The 18,099-nt window shown below is 41.9% G+C and overlaps 1 pseudogene; it reads right to left on the reverse strand.

The window, feature by feature from the left end:
• Positions 1-10,722: 10,722 nt before the first annotated feature.
• LOC105721629 (DNA (cytosine-5)-methyltransferase 3A-like) lies at positions 10,723-13,933 on the reverse strand (annotated as a pseudogene).
• Positions 13,934-18,099: the final 4,166 nt, after the last annotated feature.

Raw genomic sequence — 18,099 nt, forward strand, 5'->3', positions numbered from 1 at the left:
CCAGCTACTCAGGAGGCTGACGCAGGAGAATTGCTTGAGCCCGGGAGGCAGAGGTTGCAGTGAGCTGACATAGTGCCACTGCACTCCAGCCTGGGCAACAGAGTGAGACTCCGTCTCAAAAAAAAAAAAAAAAGAAAAGAAAAGAAAAGGAAAAAGAACAAAAGTAAAAGCAGAAGTGCAGCAGTAAGACCACGTGGCCACAAACAGGGCAAAATGTAAAGGCAGCCATGTTTGGCGGCGTCTTTGTCTATGAGTGGCGTTTTTTCACACAAGAAGGGCGGGAGTAGAGGGCTCCAAGGGAAGGCTTCTTGGCATATCTGGAGCACTACTGCCATCGTGAGGATGTTGTTTAAGGAAACCCTACGCCATTACAGAGTTCTAGTGAAGACTACCAGTTGGTTAAGAAGTGGAAGAGGCTTGGCTTCCATGCTGGTTGTCCTTGCTTAGTCTCGTCTGAGGCTTTAAAAGCGACCTAGACATTGGCGGTACCTTGGTGTAGAACCTGGAGAGTGAAGGTTCTAATAGCAAAGCCTGTAAACTTCCCCTGGAAGAACGCTGTTCATTGTGCCCGGGTGCTACAAGAGACCCAAAGAGCCGTAGAAAGATAGTACCATGTGAAAACCTGCTGACTCTTGCTCTAAGGGGCAGGATCAGGAGACAGATGCCCACAAGAGACTGCATTTGTCTTTGAGTGGGTTCCTGCAGTCCTGCCCACAAGAGGAACCAAGGCCCCGCCCCATGACTTTCTGTGCCAGGACCACCTACAGGGGCTGGTTCACTCCAAGCTCTCACAAGATGCCGCTAGTGTCCAGGTCTATCTTAAGGCCTTAGAGGAGAAGGCAAGGAGACCTAGCCTGGAACCCAAACCTCTTCCACCTCCCCACACATCAGACCTTCCCCAACAGAAGAACGCTGTTCTTGAGAACACTGTAATGGCGTAGGGTTTCATTAAACTCTGTCCTCACGATGGCAGTAGTGCTCCAGATACGCCAAGGAGCCCTGTCTAGATCCCTCTTCTCCCGCCCCTCATGTCTGAAAAAACTCTAGCAAACATGGCTGCCTTATGTTTTGCCTAGTTTGGGGGCAACCTGGCCTTACTACTCACTTTCACTTTTGTTTTCGGTCTCAAATCAAACTGAGGCCTAAAACCACCCACCCTTATCAAGAATATTGTTCTTTCGGCTGGGCGCCGTGGCTCACGCCTGTAATCCCAGCACTTTGGGAGGCCGAGGCGGGTGGATCACGAGGTCAAAAGATCGAGACCATCCTGGTCAACATGGTGAAACCCCGTCTCTACTAAAAATACAAAAAATTTGCTGGGCATGGTGGCGCGTGCCTGTAATCCCAGCTACTCAAGAGGTTGAGGCAGGAGAATTGCCTGAACCCAGGAGGCAGAGGTTGCGGTGAGCCGAGATCGAGCCATTGCACTCCAGCCTGGGTAACAAGAGCGAAACTCCGTCTCAAAAAAAAAAAAAAAAAGAATATTGTTCTTTCAAAAATTAAATTTACACTTGACCTTGTCTATGGAGTTCTGTTTCCATTCTATGCAATCTATGCAGTTCTGCTCAATATTCCATATCCAGTACTTTCCCAAAGTATCAGATTTTCTACCTGAAAGGATAAGTGTGAGGTATCCAAGCTTAAGAGAGAGAATAAAATGCTGGACATTCAATACTTAGAGAAAGGCTTCTCTAGCCACCCTCTTTTCCTGTGAGACTCTCATGATATTCTGCGTTTATTTTCAGTCCTACACTGATACTTGTTTGGGAGTTACTCCTGTTCCTGGATCCAAGCCGGGTCTAGCTGCATTTTCTAGAGGCCTAGTATGGAAAAGCAGACAAACTAGAAAAGAATGGAATTTATTACTATAACTGGATACAGGAAGAAAGCTGGAGATAATTCCACCAGACCAACTCAAAGTATTACAGTTTTCTTAGTGCTTATATAGGTTGGGATTATTAACTGTGCCTACTGCAGTATAGCATTCGCCTAAGTCTATTGGTAACTAATTTGGTTTCAACTAGAATGTCAGAGGCAAAAAAATGCTTGCTAAGTTCGATTAAAAGGGTCCCAGTACCTTCAAGGCCTGTATACTGTAGTATTGGAGTGATTATTTCTTTTTTTTCTTTTCTTTTTTTTTTTAAAGATGAGGTTTCACCATGTTGGTCAGGCTGGTCTTGAACTCCCGACCTCAGGTGATCCTCCCGCCTTGGCCTCCGAAGTGCTTGGATTACAGGCATAAGCCATCACGCCTGGCCTGGAGTGATTATTTCTATTTTATCTCCTTTATACTTTGGTGTAGAGCTACCTTGGACTCTCCAATAAATCTATTCAAACAGATGCCTCTGTTACCTTTGGCTCCTCTCAGATTTCGTTGACCTGAGATGGGTCCTGGCACTAGGAATGTAAGACTGTCTCCATTATTTTGGCTTTCTCCAGGTTGGGGAAAAGCCCATGGAAGGTTCCTATTGACCGTAAGTTTCATTTCAAGCTTTGATGTCTGGGCACCGACTTCCCTAGGTTTAACTATTTGCTCAATGTTAAGGCAGCTCTGTAGAAATTTGCTTGTGTAGGTGAGGTGCTATGTGGGCCTGTCTGTATCATTGTCAGGGAGAATTGGTCTGCCACACTCCTATTCTAAGCATAGCAATAGAGGTAGTTAGGGATAATTTGTATATTCCAGAAATTGCCTTACAGAGAGTAACACATTTCTATACTCTCCTTCCATATGGACACTTAAAAAAAAAAGTAATGTATTCTTACTGTGGATCTCATTTAAGATTTCAACAGAAGCACTTTTCAATACTATTAAATAGCTTTTTACTCCTTCCATATTTTAAGCTTTTTTGTTTATTTTGTTAATTTTCTATTTTTAATTTTTTTGATATGTTATATTTGTATATATTTATGGGGTACATGTGAAATTTTGTTACATGCATGCAATGTGTAATGATCAATTCATGATTTTTTTTTTTGAGATGGAGTCTCACTTTGTCGCCCAGGCTGGAGTGCAGTGGCCTGATCTTAGGTCACTGCAACCTTCACCTCCTTTTCTTTCTCCTCTGATTCTTGTGCCTCAGCCTCTCAAATAGCTGGGATTACAGGTGCCCACCACCACCTGGGCTAATTTTTGTATTTTTATTACAGACGGGATTTTGCCATGGTGGCCAGGCTGGTCTCAAACTCCTGACCTCAATTGATCCACTCACCTTGGCCTCCCAAAGTACTCGGATTATAGACGTGAGCCACAGTGCCTGGAGAGAATGAGAATTTTTTTTTAAATTTATTCAAAGTGTTCTTTAATCACTTATTGGGTGCTGCTGTTTCATACATAATTCTTAAAAGCTGAATGCCAGACAATATCACTAGAAGGGAAGTAAAAAAGAAATCAATTTTCCTATTTACATTTCATTGACAAGCTTTAGAAAAGGATACATTCACATTACAATCAATAGCTAAGGAAAATATTTGGATTTCTTATTTGAATATTATAAAGCTTTTCTTTCTTTTTTATTATATATATTATTTTATTTTATTTTATTTATTTATTTTATTTGAGACAGTTTCGCTCTTGTTACCCAGGCTGGAGCGCAATGACGCGATCTCGGCTCACCGCAACCTCCGCCTCCTGGGTTCAGGCAATTCTCCTGCCTTAGCCTCCTGAGTAGCTGGGATTACAGGCACGCGCCACCATGCCCAGCTAATTTTTTGTATTTTTAGTAGAGACGGAGTTTCACCAAGTTGACCAGGATGATCTCGATCTCTTGACCTCATGATCCACCCGCCTCGGCCTCCCGAAGTGCTGGGATTACAGGCGTGAGCCACCGCGCCCGGCCCCATATATATATATTTTATTGTGATTTAGGTTTTGGGGTACATGTGAAGAACATGCAGGATTGTTGCATAGTTACATACATGGCAATGTGGTTTGCTACCTTCCTCCCCATCACCTATATCTGGCATTTCTCCCCATGTTATCCCTCCCTAGCTCCCGAACCCCCGCTGTCCCTCCCCTAGTTCCCCCCAACAGACCCCAGTGTGTGATGCTCCCCTCCCTGTGTCCATGTGTTCTCATTGTTCAACACCCACTTATGAGTGAGAACATGCGGAGTTTGATTTTCTGTTCTTGTGTCAGTTTGCTGAGAATGATGCTTTCCAGGTTCATCCATGTCCCTACAAAGTACATGAACTCATCGTTTTTTATGGCTGCATAGTATTCCATGGTGTATATGTGCCACATTTTCCCTGTCCAGTCTATCATCGATGGGCATTTGGGTTGGTTCCAAGTCTTTGCTATTGCAAACAGTGCTGCAATGAACATACGTGTTCATGTGTGTTTATAATAGAACGATTTATAATCCTTGGGATATATACCCAGTAACGGGATTGCTGGGTCAAATGGAATTTCTATTTCTGGGTCCTTGAGGAATCGCCACACTGTCTTCCACAATGGTTGAACTAATTTACACTCCCACCAACAGTGTAAAAGTGTTCCTATTTCTCCACATCCTCTCTAGCATCTGTTGTCTCCAGATTTTTTAATGATAGCCAGAGAATGAGAATTCTTAATAGGTTTATTAGTCATTTGGCACAAAGTTCATTTAATATATTAAAATACTAGAGATTTAGCAATCCATATCATGTGTGTATTCAATAAATTTAGAAGTAACTAAAGAAATGTTACCAAATCTTATCTAATCTGAAATTAATAAACATGTTTAGAATTTTCTTTTACTCAAATAAGAAATAAAAATGGAACTTACATAATATCCAGAGAATAATTAAATGCAAAATACATCAAGTCAAATCCCATTATGTCTGCAGATGCTTTTCTCAGAGGAAAGCCTTTATCCATTATGACTTTATTAAAATGTTTATTTATTTATTATCATAAGCTCAACCAAGTGGTATATAAAACAGTTTTGAAGATTAAGGTAATAAGACAGAAAAGAATGAACTAAATCCAAACAAGTGAGAAGAATTGAGTCAATCTTTTTTTTTTTTTTTTGAGACAGAGTCTCGCTCGGTCGCCCAGGCTGGATGGAGTGTGGCAGTGTGATCTCGGCTCACTGCAACCTCTGACTCCTGGGTTCAAGCAATTCTCCTGCTTCAGCCTCCCAAGTAGCTGAGACTACAGGTGCATGCCACCATGCCCAGCTAATTTTTGTATTTTTAGTAGAGATGGGGTTTCACCATATTGGCCAGGCTGGTCTTGAACTACTGACCTTGTGATCCTCATGCCTCGGCCTCCCAAAGTGCTTGGATTACAGGTGTGAGCCACCGCACCCATCCAAGTCAATCATTTTGAAAGTGAAGTCACAGAAATAGAAAGTCGAAAGTTAATAATCAATGAATTTTAAGCAGATTCTCTGAAAATATCAATAAAATATATTAGCCTTATCTTAATCCATTCAGGCTGCTGTAGCAAAATTCCATAGCTAGGTAATTTATAATCTTTTATAAATAATAAAACTTACTGCTCACAATTCTGGAGTCTGAGAAGTCTGAGATCAAGTTACCAGGTTTGGTATTCTGAGCCTATGATGTGAGTGGCAGGGTGGATGGTCTCTGAAATGCCTTTAGAGTCATTCTTTTATTATGCAGAATACCATCTGGCTTCCTTCTACCCATACTAATCTTCTTATCAAATGGTGGCTTGGTGATACTTTTTTGTATTCTCTTCTGAATATGCTTTTTCATTAATTCTTTACAAAACAGCCACACTGAGAATTTTTCAGAACTTTTAATTCTGCTTCTCTTTTGATTATAAATTCTTTTTAATTTGTTTCTATCGTCTTGTATTTTACTACAAGCATTCAAGAGAGACCATACCACACCCTCAACACTTTGCTTAGATATTTGTTTTACCAACTATACTATTACTGCACAGAAGTTCTACCTTCCATAAAGCCCTGGATATATACACAGTTCAGCCAGGTTCTTTGCCACTTTATAACAGGGATGACCTTTCCTCCAGTTTCTGATAACATTTCTCATTTACATCAGAGACTTCATCAGAATGGCCTTTACCATCCAGATTTCTACCTACAATCTGTTCATGGCCTCTTAGGAAATCTCTAAGAAGATAAAAGCTTTCTTTACAGCTCTCCTATTCTGAGCCATAACCAGATCACTCTTAGTACTCTGCTCACAGAAATGTAGGCTTTTCCTAGCCTGATCCTTTGCATTCTTACAGCCTCTACCCTTTACCTAGTTCCAAAGCTGCATCCACATTTTTAGGTGTTTGTTATGGCAGCACCCCATCTATTGCTATCAATTTCTACCTTGATTCTTTCAGGGTGCTATAAGAAAGTATCTTGCCAGCACTTTGGGAGGCTGAGGCAGGCGGATCACAAGGTCATGAGTTTGAGACCAGTCTGGCCAACACAGTAAAACCCCATCTTTACTACAAAAATTTGCTGGATGTGGTGGTGGTGCCTATAATCCCGGCTACTCAGGAGGCTAAGGCAGGAGAATTGCCTGAACCCAGGAGGTAGAGGTTGTAGTGAGCCAAGATTGTGCCATTGCATGCCAGCCTGGGCAACAGAGCTAGATTCCATCTCAAAAAAAAAAAAAAGATGGCATCTTCTAGCTGTGTCGTCATATGGTAGAAGAAGTAAAAGAGATCCCTCAGGCCACTTTTTTAAGGACACTAATCCCATTCATCATGGCAGAGTCTCCTGACCAAATCACTTCCCATAGGCCTTATCTCTTAATACCATTACCATTGGGATTAGGTTTCAACATATAAATTTGGGGGATAACACAAACATTCAAACCACCATAGTATTTATTCCATCCAGAGCAACTGTGAGCAATAAAATTCTGTTGTTTATAAATTACTCAGTGTAAGGTAGTATAACAGCCTGAAAAGACCAAGACAAACATATCGTAAGTCTGATTAAGAAATAGGATAGTTTTGAAGAAGTCAAATGCCTGAATAGACAGATAACAAGTTCTGAAATTGAGGCAGTAGTTAATAGTCTACCAGCCAAAAAAAGCTCAGGACCAGACGGATTCACAGCTGAATTCTACCAGAAGTGCAAAGAGAAGCAGGTACCATTCCTTCTGAAGCTATTCCGAACAATAGAAAAAGAGGGACTCCTCCCTAACTCATTTTATGAGGCCAGCATCATCTGGATACCAAAACCTGGCAGAGACACAACACAAACAAAATTTCAGGCCAATATCCCTGATGAACTTCGATGCAGAAATCCTCAGTGGAGTGCTGGCAAACCGAATCCAGCAGTACATCAAAAAGCTTATCCACCACGATCAAGTTGGCTTCATCTCTGGGATGCAAGGCTGGTTCAACATATGCAAATCAATAAGCGTAATGTATTATAACTGACCGGCATGAACATTAAACATTAAAACAGCTCTTGGTCAGTTAAGGTGGCTCACGCCTATAATGTCAACACTTTGAAAGGCCAAGGTGGGCGTATCCCTTGAGGTCAGGAGTTCAAGACCAGCCTGGGCAACATGGGGAAGCCCTATCTCTACAAAAATTAGCCAGACATGGTGGCACATGCCTTAGTCCTAGCTACGTGGGAGGCTGAGGCAGGAGAATTGCTTGAGCCTGGGAGGCAGAGGTTGCAGTGAGCTGAGATTGCGCCACTGCATTTCAGCCTGGGTGACAAAGTGAGACCCTCTTAAAACAAACAAACAAACAAAAAACAAATCTTAACACTGACAAAACAGACACTTTGTACCACTAGGAGACCAAATTTCAACCTGACTCTAGTATAACTTCACAGGATAAAGAAGGAAATAAAAATATTTTACCCTAAAGTATGTTTCTTTACCCTATTTTGAAATGGCCCTGCAAAGTCATTGGGAAACATTTGCATCTGTAAAGTATCTCATTAACATAACTAGATCTTTCCTCTTCTGGGCCCTCCCAAACATGAAGAGATTAACTGAGAGTCTCGCACCTTTTAAAAGTCTAAATAGAAAGCATTTGCAATTTATTATCTCTAAGGGCAGCCACTTATGAGACTTCATCTACATGATAAAATCTCTGGTCTGCACAACCCCTTATGTCAACCCAGACATTCTTTTCTATTGATTTCAGGTCTTTAGAAAATAACTTACCTCTTCCAAGCAACTGCCAATCAGAAAATCTTGGACTCCTCCTACGACCTGTAAGCACCTACTTTCCCCTGCTTTAAGTTTTCCTGCCCTTCTGGATCAAACTAACGTATAGCTCACATGTGTTGAGTGATGCGTTATGTCTCTCTAAAACATATAAAAGCAAGGTGTAACCCAACTACCTTGGGCATCTGTTCTCAGGACCTCTTGAGACTATGTCTTGGGCCATGGCCGCACGTATTTGGCTTATAATAAACCTCTTTACATATGTTACAGTTTGGCTTTTTTCATCAACATTAATTGGCACCCTACATATGGGGCCTCAGACCTCTGAAGAAGCCACTGAAACCCAGAGCTAAGGTACCAGCAGGGGCCCATTGAAAGCCCCCCAACTCCAAGCTTCTCTTTGAGTGAGACTGGTTAAGTCTTCCTGAGCCCTGGACCTCCTGTTTGGTTGACAGTCCTCTGGTTTATTCTGAGCTGGTACTTTTCCTAGGAAGTTGTTCAGGATCCTAATAATTGATTCAGAGGTGCATTCCAAAGGATCTTTTCCATTGCCTCTTTCTCCCCAAATTAATCTCAATTGGCTTGTTTGTCCCTTCTGTAAATCAATGAGCAACTGAATATCTCAGCTCCACCCCACTAAAATGTAGATTACAGTTTGGTTCCTCCCTTAAAGAAAATAAAAAAAAAAACCAGGAAACAAATCATCAAAGAATGAGGAGTACAGAGAGAATGACTCCCTTTTGGGCACCCTGTTTTTATGATGCCTCTACTTGCAAGCATTTTTGTAAACAGGTTTTCTAGTACTCCAGCTGGTTATGTATTATGGTCTATTCTTGTGCACATTTTAAACTTGTGGGTAAATTACATAAAAAAAAATTCAGAGGTCAAAAGTCGACCTGCAACTACAGAGTGTTTTAAAGTTTTATGTGTATTTCTCTATTTTCTTTTCTGCCTGCTTTAAATCTGCTGTTACTTTTCTACTGGGGTTGAGATAAAAACCTGCATCCAATCATTTCTTTTTCTTTTTGTCTTTTTTTTTTTTTTAAACTAGTGAGTTTGTATCTCTCTCATGGGTAGATTCTGAGGTAAAAGTTATAAGATCTTTGTATATGCATGTATGTGTGTTTAGATGTGTTTGTATGTATGTACATGCAATTTTTAAATGTGTTGTGGCCACAAAGTACCAAATTGGCTTTAAAATAAAGGAGTACTCATAAATTAAGTCAATAAGCCCAATACTTTTCCAGCTCATATGACTTAAGTAAATCTTTAAAACATAAGCTGGTTTAAAATTATTGGTAACATAAAATTAGAAATGTCTTCAGAATTGTCAGCACACATTTTGTCTAGATTTACTGTTCAAGTGGTTTTATATTTATCTCATAGCTCTTATAAGGTGTTAAAGTTTGGCACGAAGGGTATAGAAGTATAAACCCAGCCCCAAACCTATGATCTTTGTGTAATTTTTGATAAATAAGGCATTTAATATTGTTAGTCTAATGAAAAGAGCTAAATTCTGAGTTTATCAGCAAAAAACCCCACATTTATTTAATTGTAAATTTCTTTTTTTTTTTTTTTTTTTTTTTTTACGTTTTGTATGTTTTTTTATTTGCTCCAGGTGGGGTTTTGACTGTCACTTTCCCACACTCTGGATTAGTTCTGATCCCACCACAAGGAGCCCTCGACTCGGCTAAAGTGAGAAATTGGGCCTGAAGACTCCGTACCCTGCCAGGTTGCCGAGGGAGTCTCCTTTTAGAAAAAAATCAAAAGGTTATTGCATGAGTCTGGATGAATCCCACTCTCAGCTGTCCACGGTCCCGACCACCTCATCTAACCCCCTTTTTGGCAGGGAGAAACGGGAGAACACGGCTCCCAGGTTCTCCTCCTTCACTCTGTGGCAAACCAAGGGGAAGAGCCCACCGTGAGAATGCGCCATCTGCAAGCTGTCTCCCTTCCTCCATCCTTGGTGAAACCCTTTGCGCAGAAGGCCACGTGGAAGCTGATGTTTTTGCTCATCTCGCTGTTTGAAAGCACCATTGTGAAGTCGGGTTGTACAGTAGTTAACGGTACCTTTTATATATATATCTCATATCTATCATATATATATAAACTGTAAACAAGAGGTAACAGCGGCTTCTAGAAACTGATTTTCTTCAAGGTTTCCTGTGTGGTAGGCACCTGAAATACTGTAGAAAAGTGTCTTGTGTGGTGTTCTCGTCTTCCTGCTGCTAACTGGGTTCTGTTTTGCGTGACCAGGAATGGTGCGGGCACGACAGCTCAATAATGCGGCCGCCTGAGTGTCTCTCTCTGTCCGTCCCCTGCTTGTGCTCCTATCTGATCAGGCTAGAGACAAAAAAAGATATATAGTAAAAAAACAAAAAACAAAAAAACCCAATATATAGATTTCTATAGAATTTCCTTTTTTCCTCTCTCCCACCTTTCCTCTGCAAGGTATTGTTACTATTTTTTGTTACTGGTTTTTGCTGAAATAACCTTGTTTCAGTCACAGCAAGAAACAAAACCCAAACAAACAGAAAACCCCTCTGAAAAGAGTAGAAAACAAAAGGTCTGACCAGGAAAAAAAAAAAAAAGGAGCGGGAGGGGGAGGAAGGGGAGGGAGCTTGGTTTTGTTTTTAAATAGGACTGAAGAATAACATTGAAAAATCAGGAGATGATGTCCAACCCTTTTCGCAAGGCAAAGCCCTCCAGTATTTCGGCCTCTGTGGTTTTTGTTTTAAATTCCTTTTTCTCTTCTGGGTGCTGATACTTCTCTCCATCCTCACGTTCTTGGTGTTTTATTATGTTTTGTGTTTTCTTGTTTGTTTAACTTTGTGTCGCTACCTCAGTTTGCCCCCATGTCCCTTACACACACACAAAATACTCCTTCAGCGGAGTGAAGAGGTGGCAGATGACTGGCACGCTCCACGACCGGCCCAGCAGTCTCTGCCTCGCCAAGCGGCTCATGTTGGAGACGTCAGTATAGTGGACAGGGAAACCAAATACCCTTTCCATTTCAGTGCACCATAGGATGTCCTCTTTCTCATTCATGAAGACGGGGAAATGCTGGTCTTTGCCCTGCTTTATGGAGTTTGACCTCGTAGTAACGGTCCTCACTTTGCTGAACTTGGCTAACCTTCCATGCTCCAGACACTCCTGCAGCTCCAGCTTATCATTCACAGTGGATGCCAACGGCCTGTTCATACCGGGAAGGTTACCCCAGAAGTAGCGGGTCCTGTGTGCAGCTGACACTTCTTTGGCATCAATCATCACAGGGTTGGACTCGAGAAATCACGAGATGTCCCTCTTGTCACTAACGCCCATGGCCACCACATTCTCAAAGAGCCAGAAGAAGGGGCAGTTGTGGGGATCCCCCACCAGCATAGAGGCCCCTCCGTGTCTCCGCCATGACGGGGTTTGAGCCCAGACACGTTTCCCTCCACTGGGTGCAGTCGAGTGAGGTGGCTACAGGAAGACGTGGGAAATGTTAAGCTTACAGAGAGTCACTCTCAGTTCACTGCTCTTAGAGCATGACTGAGGTAATGCCAGCTTATTGTTTTTCTGTTGAAGTCCCTGTTCTGGGCTAGTTCTATGACTCTGTTTACCTGTAGTCACAGAAGCATTGAGATCATTCACTGTATTACTAGAAAATTGCTCCCTTCCTGATTTATTGCTTGCCCACCTGTCTTAACGTCATTTTCTGTAACAATGGATAAGAGGATAAGAATCTTTTGTGACCTTTTGGTAAGCTCACATGTTGCCCCCTCCCTTGGTTACTTTGAACCTCCTTTGGTTACCTTGTAACTTTCTATTTTTTCCCCTGATAATGATTCTGTAATAAAACTGACGTCAGTCACTGTACGTAAAATCCTATATAAACTTCTGTGCACAAAGAATAAATTGCTGATCTGAGCATAGCTCATTTCAGACCTCCGGACCCATCTTCTCTATCTCCCTTTTTTTCTGCGCACTCTCTCTTCCAGGTATTAGGACCCTCTTGCTGGTCAAGAGACCCCCGGCAGACGTGCTGGTCTCACGGCCAACGACAGGCAGTCATCTCCCTCCGTGGGCCGTGCATCATGCAGGAGGTGGTAGAACTCAAAGAAGAGCCGGCCAGTGCCCTCATAGAGGCCCTTGAGAGCAGGGTTGACAATGGAGAGGTCATTGCAGGGACTGCCCCCCAATCACAAGATCGAATGGGCCCCACTCTTGGATATGCTTCTGTGTGACGCTGTGGACGTCCCCGACGTACATGATCTTCCCTTGGTGCCGCACCATGCCCACTGTGATGGAGTCCTCACACACCTCCGAGGCAATGTAGCGGTCCACCTGAATGCCCAAGTCCTTCAGCACCAGGAGCCCTGTAGCAATTCTGTCAAAGAGAGACAGCACCCGAATGGGCTTCCTCTTCTCAGCTGGGACAGGTGGGTAAACCTTTGGAGGGTCAAATTCCTGGTCATGGTTATTAGCGAAGAACATCTGGAGCCGGGAGGGCCAGTCGTCTCGCCGCCGCAGCAGCCCGTAGGTGCCCTTGTGCCCACACATATAGCAGTTCCAGGGGTCTTCCTTAATGGCTGCCTGAGCAGCCCCTGGCCCCACCAAGAGGTCCACACATTCTACGCAAAAGCACCTGCAGCAGTTGTTGTTCCCGCACATGAGCACCTCTCGGCCCCCGCAGCAGATGGTGCAGTAGGACTGATAGCCGTCGTCGTCGTACTGGTATGCACACTCCAGAAAGCAGTTCTTGCAGTTTTGGCACATTCCTCCAATGAAGAGGGGGTGTTCCAGGGTGACGTTGAGGCTCCCACAGGAGATGCAGATGTCCTCGATGTTCTGGCACTTCTGCCGCATCTCGTACACCAGCCGCTCTCTCGTGCGCGCATTGATGATCTCCTTGACCTTGGGCTTCTCCGTTGTGCTCTTCCTGGGCTTTTTAGCTGGTGGAGGTGGTGCGTAGGCAGCTGCCTCAGGTTCCACCCACATGTCCGTGTACACTTCTTTGTAGGGATTCTTCTCCTCTTCTGGTGGCTCCAGGCCCGTGGGACCAGAGGGCTGGAAGCCCCTCAGGGCCCATTCAATCATCTGCTTGTTCGGCACCTCCACGGCCTTGGCAGTGTCCTCTCATCGCTGTCATGGCACACTGGGAACAGCTTCCCTGCATGGCTGCTGGCCACCTGCAGGACCTCATAGATGGCTTTGCGGTACATGGGCTGCTTGTTGTACGTGGCCTGGTGGAACGCACTGCAAAACGAGCTCAGCGGCATCAGCTTCTCAACACACACCACTGAGAACTTGCCGTCTCCGAACCACATGACCCAGCGGGTGCCTTCAGCTGCTCGGCTCTGGCCCGTCATCCACCACAATGCGGCCTGGCCACCAGGAGAAGCCCCGCAGTTTCCCCCACACCAGCTCCCCAATGCCAAAGCCCCTGCCGTCCTCGTACTCCGGCTCATCATCTCCTGCTTTGGTGGCATTCTTGTCCCCAGCATCGGCCCCCATGGGCTCTGGCGTGGTGGCCACAGTGGGGGATGCGGGGTCAGTGGGCTGCTGCACAGCAGGAGGGCTGGCCTCCTCCACCTTCTGAGACTCCCCGGAACCCTGGTTTTCTTCCACAGCATTCATTACTGCGATGACCTTGGCTTTCTTCTCAGCCCCAGTTATTCTCCCATTGCACAGCCTCCATCCTTTCTCCGCATCACACTCGTCTTTCAGGCTACGATCCACGCACCCATTCCTTCTCACAGCCCGCTCCAGGATCCCCATAAGGCCAGGTGCAGCCCCTCTGTGGTAGCGCTCAGGTGTGAGCCCCGGCCCTGAAGCTCTGGAAGTAGCTGCCCGTCTGGGAGGAGGGGAAGGGGCGTAAATTTCATACTTAGGCAAACACCTGATATTCATAGGTATAAAATTGGTTAACAGAGAAATAACTTTAAATTATGAGTAGCTTTGTCTAACATCACAGTTTTCATAAGTACTCTAAGTAAACTATTTATTTTAAAAAATTTATTATTTATTATTATTTTTTGAGACAGAGTTTAGCTCTTGTTGCCCAGGCTGGAGTGCAATGGTGTGATCTTGGCTCACCGCAACCTCTGCCTCCCCGTTCAAGTGATTCTCCTGCCTCAGCCTCCCAAGTAGCTGGGATTACAGAAATGTGCCACCATGCCTGACTAATTTTGTGTTTTTAGTAGAGATGGGGTTTCTCCAAGTTGATCAGGATGGTCTCGAACTCCCAACCTCAGGTGCTCCAGCTGCCTCGGCCTCCTTAAGTGTTGGGATTACAGGTGTGAGCCACCGTGCCCAGCTAGGTAAACTATTAAAAATAAATAAATAGGCTGGGCGTGGTGGCTCACGCCTGTAATCCAAGCACTTTGGAGGCCAAGGTGGGCGGATCACCTGAGGTCGGGAGTTCAAGACCAGCCTGACCAACATGGTGAAACCCTGTCTTAAAAAAAATGTAATAATAAATAAGTAAATAAATAGTCAAATAAATGGAATGAAATAAATGTTTATAAATAAAATTGTACTTTAATTTTAAATTCTTAAAGTTATGTTAAATTGAATGAGATAATTATTAAATATCTGGATCATATCCAATTATATTTAAAAATTATATATGCAAAAATATTTTCAGAAAAATTAAATACTAAATGGTTCTCATCTATAAAATGGTGATGTAATAGACATTTTAAGATTTCCTATTTTCTAGGTCTTTACAAAAAATTAAGGTTACTAAAAATAAAATTTGAATTTAATATATAATTCTACAGATAAAACATGCCACAGTAAGATGGATTCTGATGAAAATGAGAAAAATTATAAGACATACAAATGTGTTCTTAATAAAAAGAAAATAATTTTTATCTAATTCAATGAAAGGTTATTTATGAAACAAAGTAAAATGAGCTAGGAGCTAGTAAGTAAAAGAAATGTAAAGAAAGCTATAGGTATAAAAGTAATATTTTTGGTAAGAGTTTAGAAGTAAAATAATTTCATGTGAAAAAGAATCTTGTATGATAAATTTTTGTCTTAAAATAAAATGACTGGTTATTTAAGAAAGAGACATGTTTAGGACAAAACAGAAAGTTCAAACATGGTCTGTGTAAGTCATAATTGGGCTCATAAAAAGCAGAATTTATGGAAGAAATTTTGTATGTGGTTAAGTTAGCTATACTGGAAAGGAAATTATTTATAATCATCTTTCTAAAAATTGCTTTGATAATAAAAATTAATATAAAACTAAAGACTTAGTTAGAATAGACTTTCTTAAAATATTGATTTACTCAATGAAATTGCAAGAAGTTTTAAATTTTTAATTTTGTAATCCTTTTTCAAACTTGAAATTTCTGAGTTTGATATCTTAGAAGTTCAAATTCTTCTCTAACCTACTGTATTTAGCCTTTCTCCCTTTGAGAAGGCCTGGAATACAGGTTTGACTTTCAGATTATTTGAAGAAGCTTCACATAAGGAAAAATAATTACTACCATAGGTCTTTTTGGTTGTCGTTGTTTTACTTTTTTGGTGATTAGTCTAAGAAACAGTGATTTTACATTTTATCAAATAATTCCTGTGTTGTTTTATTTAGATTTTAAAAAATACTTAAAAACTAAACTTTGAAATGGTTAAGGTTTTTACATTTGTGTAACTTCCTGTATGATTTTTGAAGTCTTTTGATTATGACTCTTGTTAATGATTAACTATTAATTTATAATGACGTATGGTTCTGTTTTAATAAAATATTTTGTGTCTTTTAACATTTTTGACAAATATCCTCAAAATGAAATCCCAAATTAAGTCTCTGACTTGAACTTATTGCTGGAGGCTTATTAAAACTATAGAAATTAATCACCCTAAGGATATAGAATCTTTCTAGAGCTGCCAATCAAGTCATAAACTCAAGTATCACCACCAGCCAGCCTGATGATTAGACATCAGTTGAGAGATTCCCCTTAGCCCCACTTAAAAATGGTCTTTATGGCCAGGTGCCATGGCTCACACCTGTAATCCCAGTACTTTGGGAGGCCGAGGCGGGTGGATCACGAGGTCAAGAGATCGAGACCATCTTGGCCAACATGGTGAAACCCTGTCTCTACTAAAAATACAAAAATTAGCCAGGTGTGGTGGTACGTGCCTGTGGTCCCAGCTACTTAGGAAGCTGAGGCAGGAAAATTGCTTGAACCTGGGAGGTAGAGGTTGCAGTGAACCAAGATCGTGCCTCTGCACTCCAGCCTGGAGACACAGCAAGACGATGTCTCGAAAAAAAGGAAAAAAAAGGTCTTTATGAAGTGTTGTTAACTAACCTTTGTGCTGTTAAGTTGCAGGGGTTTGACTCCTGGGTACATGTATTTCATCTGAAAGGGAGCACTGACGCCTACTGAATCTTAACAGTCAACTTTGGTGTCTGGCATCAAACTCAAGTTGACCAAAGTTCCATCTTTAGACCTGAGAGAAGATGATAGTCGAAATGAACTGCTTTCATGTGACACTGGCCTGGCCTATATACAAAGTCATAAATAATCATTGAATAATTTTTTCCTCCATCTATATTAATATAATTTGTTCTATGCCTTATTAGATAAATGTTTAGTTACCTATGAGTTTTCTTTTCCTGCCATTGTCAGAGCTAGGCAGGGCTTAAGTCCCTTTTGTTTAAACGTTGCTAACTCTATAGATAGCTTGCAAACTTGGGTAAAACAATCAAGATTACTTTTACTCTCTCTGTTTAGTATCTCTGAAATTTAAAACTATTTAGAGTCCCCCTGGTCCTGATCTATTGTCATTGCTAATGCTCCACTGCTAAAACTATATAAGCACCTTCCCTCTAGGCTCAGGCACTATTTTGGAAGAGTTAAGTGTGTAAGATTGTAAAGGCTGGTTTTTGAGTTTCAATATTAATTTAGATCTTCCAAATCTAAAATGGACACACAGATGCCTAAACAGTTGACAAAATAAGAGACTTTGCCTCCTGGACCAGTATATGGCCCCTTTTCATCCATCCAAACCATAATTTCCTCCTTCCTGTAGAATTTAAAGAAAATTGCAAAGAAGATATCAACATACGTGGTAATAAAACCTCCTGGGTGTAGTGCTCCCAGTTATGAGGTTTATGCAGATTGTTATATAAAGTTTTTAAAATCAAGCACCTTAGGACAAACTACTAAAAAGAATGCCAAAAGCATTGTGGCACAAAAAAGTCTCTAAACTGTGTAGCTTCAACGGTTTTAAGAAAATACTTATGTTTCGCAAGCTAATTGCTACAAGTCTATAACTAAAACATGTATTGACTGATGTCTTAGGTCTCCCTAAAATATGTAAAACCAAGTTGTAAGGCAATCACCTTGGGCACGTGTTCTCAGGACCTCTTGAGACTGTGCCTTGGGCCGTGGTTACTCATATTTGGCTCAGAATAAACTTTAAAAAATATTTTACAGTGTTGGGTTTTTCTTGTTTGCTTTTTCATAAAATGTAAAATGTTTGAGAAAGGCACTTCTCAAGTGGCCATGTGAGGATATTCTAGCTTAATGCATAGGATTTATAGTTAAGTCAGTTTTGTAACTTGCCTTTTGACTTTTGGTTCTTGACTCTTATGTTACAAAATTTTAAGGTTTGATAAGTGCCTGCTCCACTTCTATTCCCATCTGGCATAGAGTATTTAAATTGGCTATACATTTTTTGGCTCAAAATCCATTGGCTTTGAGGTCCCACCAAGGGACAGTTAGAGCCAGGACAGATAGCCAGTCCACCCCAGCAATGGTATGGGACAAAATCATAGTTTGGCCATTGATGTTGCCTCTAGCAATTTTTTTTTAGACAAAGTCTTGCTCTGTGGCCAGGCTGGAATGCAGTGGTATATTCTGAGCTCACTGCAACCTCTGCCTCCTGGGTTCAATTGATTCTCCTGTCTCAGCCTTCCAAATATCTGAGATTACAGGTGTGCAGTACCACTCCTGGCTAATTTTTGTATTTTTAGTAGAGATGGGGTTTCACGCTGTTGGCCAGGCTAGTCTC

The sequence above is a fragment of the Aotus nancymaae genome, unplaced genomic scaffold, assembly GCF_030222135.1.
Source record: "Aotus nancymaae isolate 86718 unplaced genomic scaffold, 86718_ANA_hifiasm-v0.15.2.pri h1tg000004l, whole genome shotgun sequence".
NCBI classification, from domain to species: Eukaryota; Metazoa; Chordata; class Mammalia; order Primates; family Aotidae; genus Aotus; species Aotus nancymaae.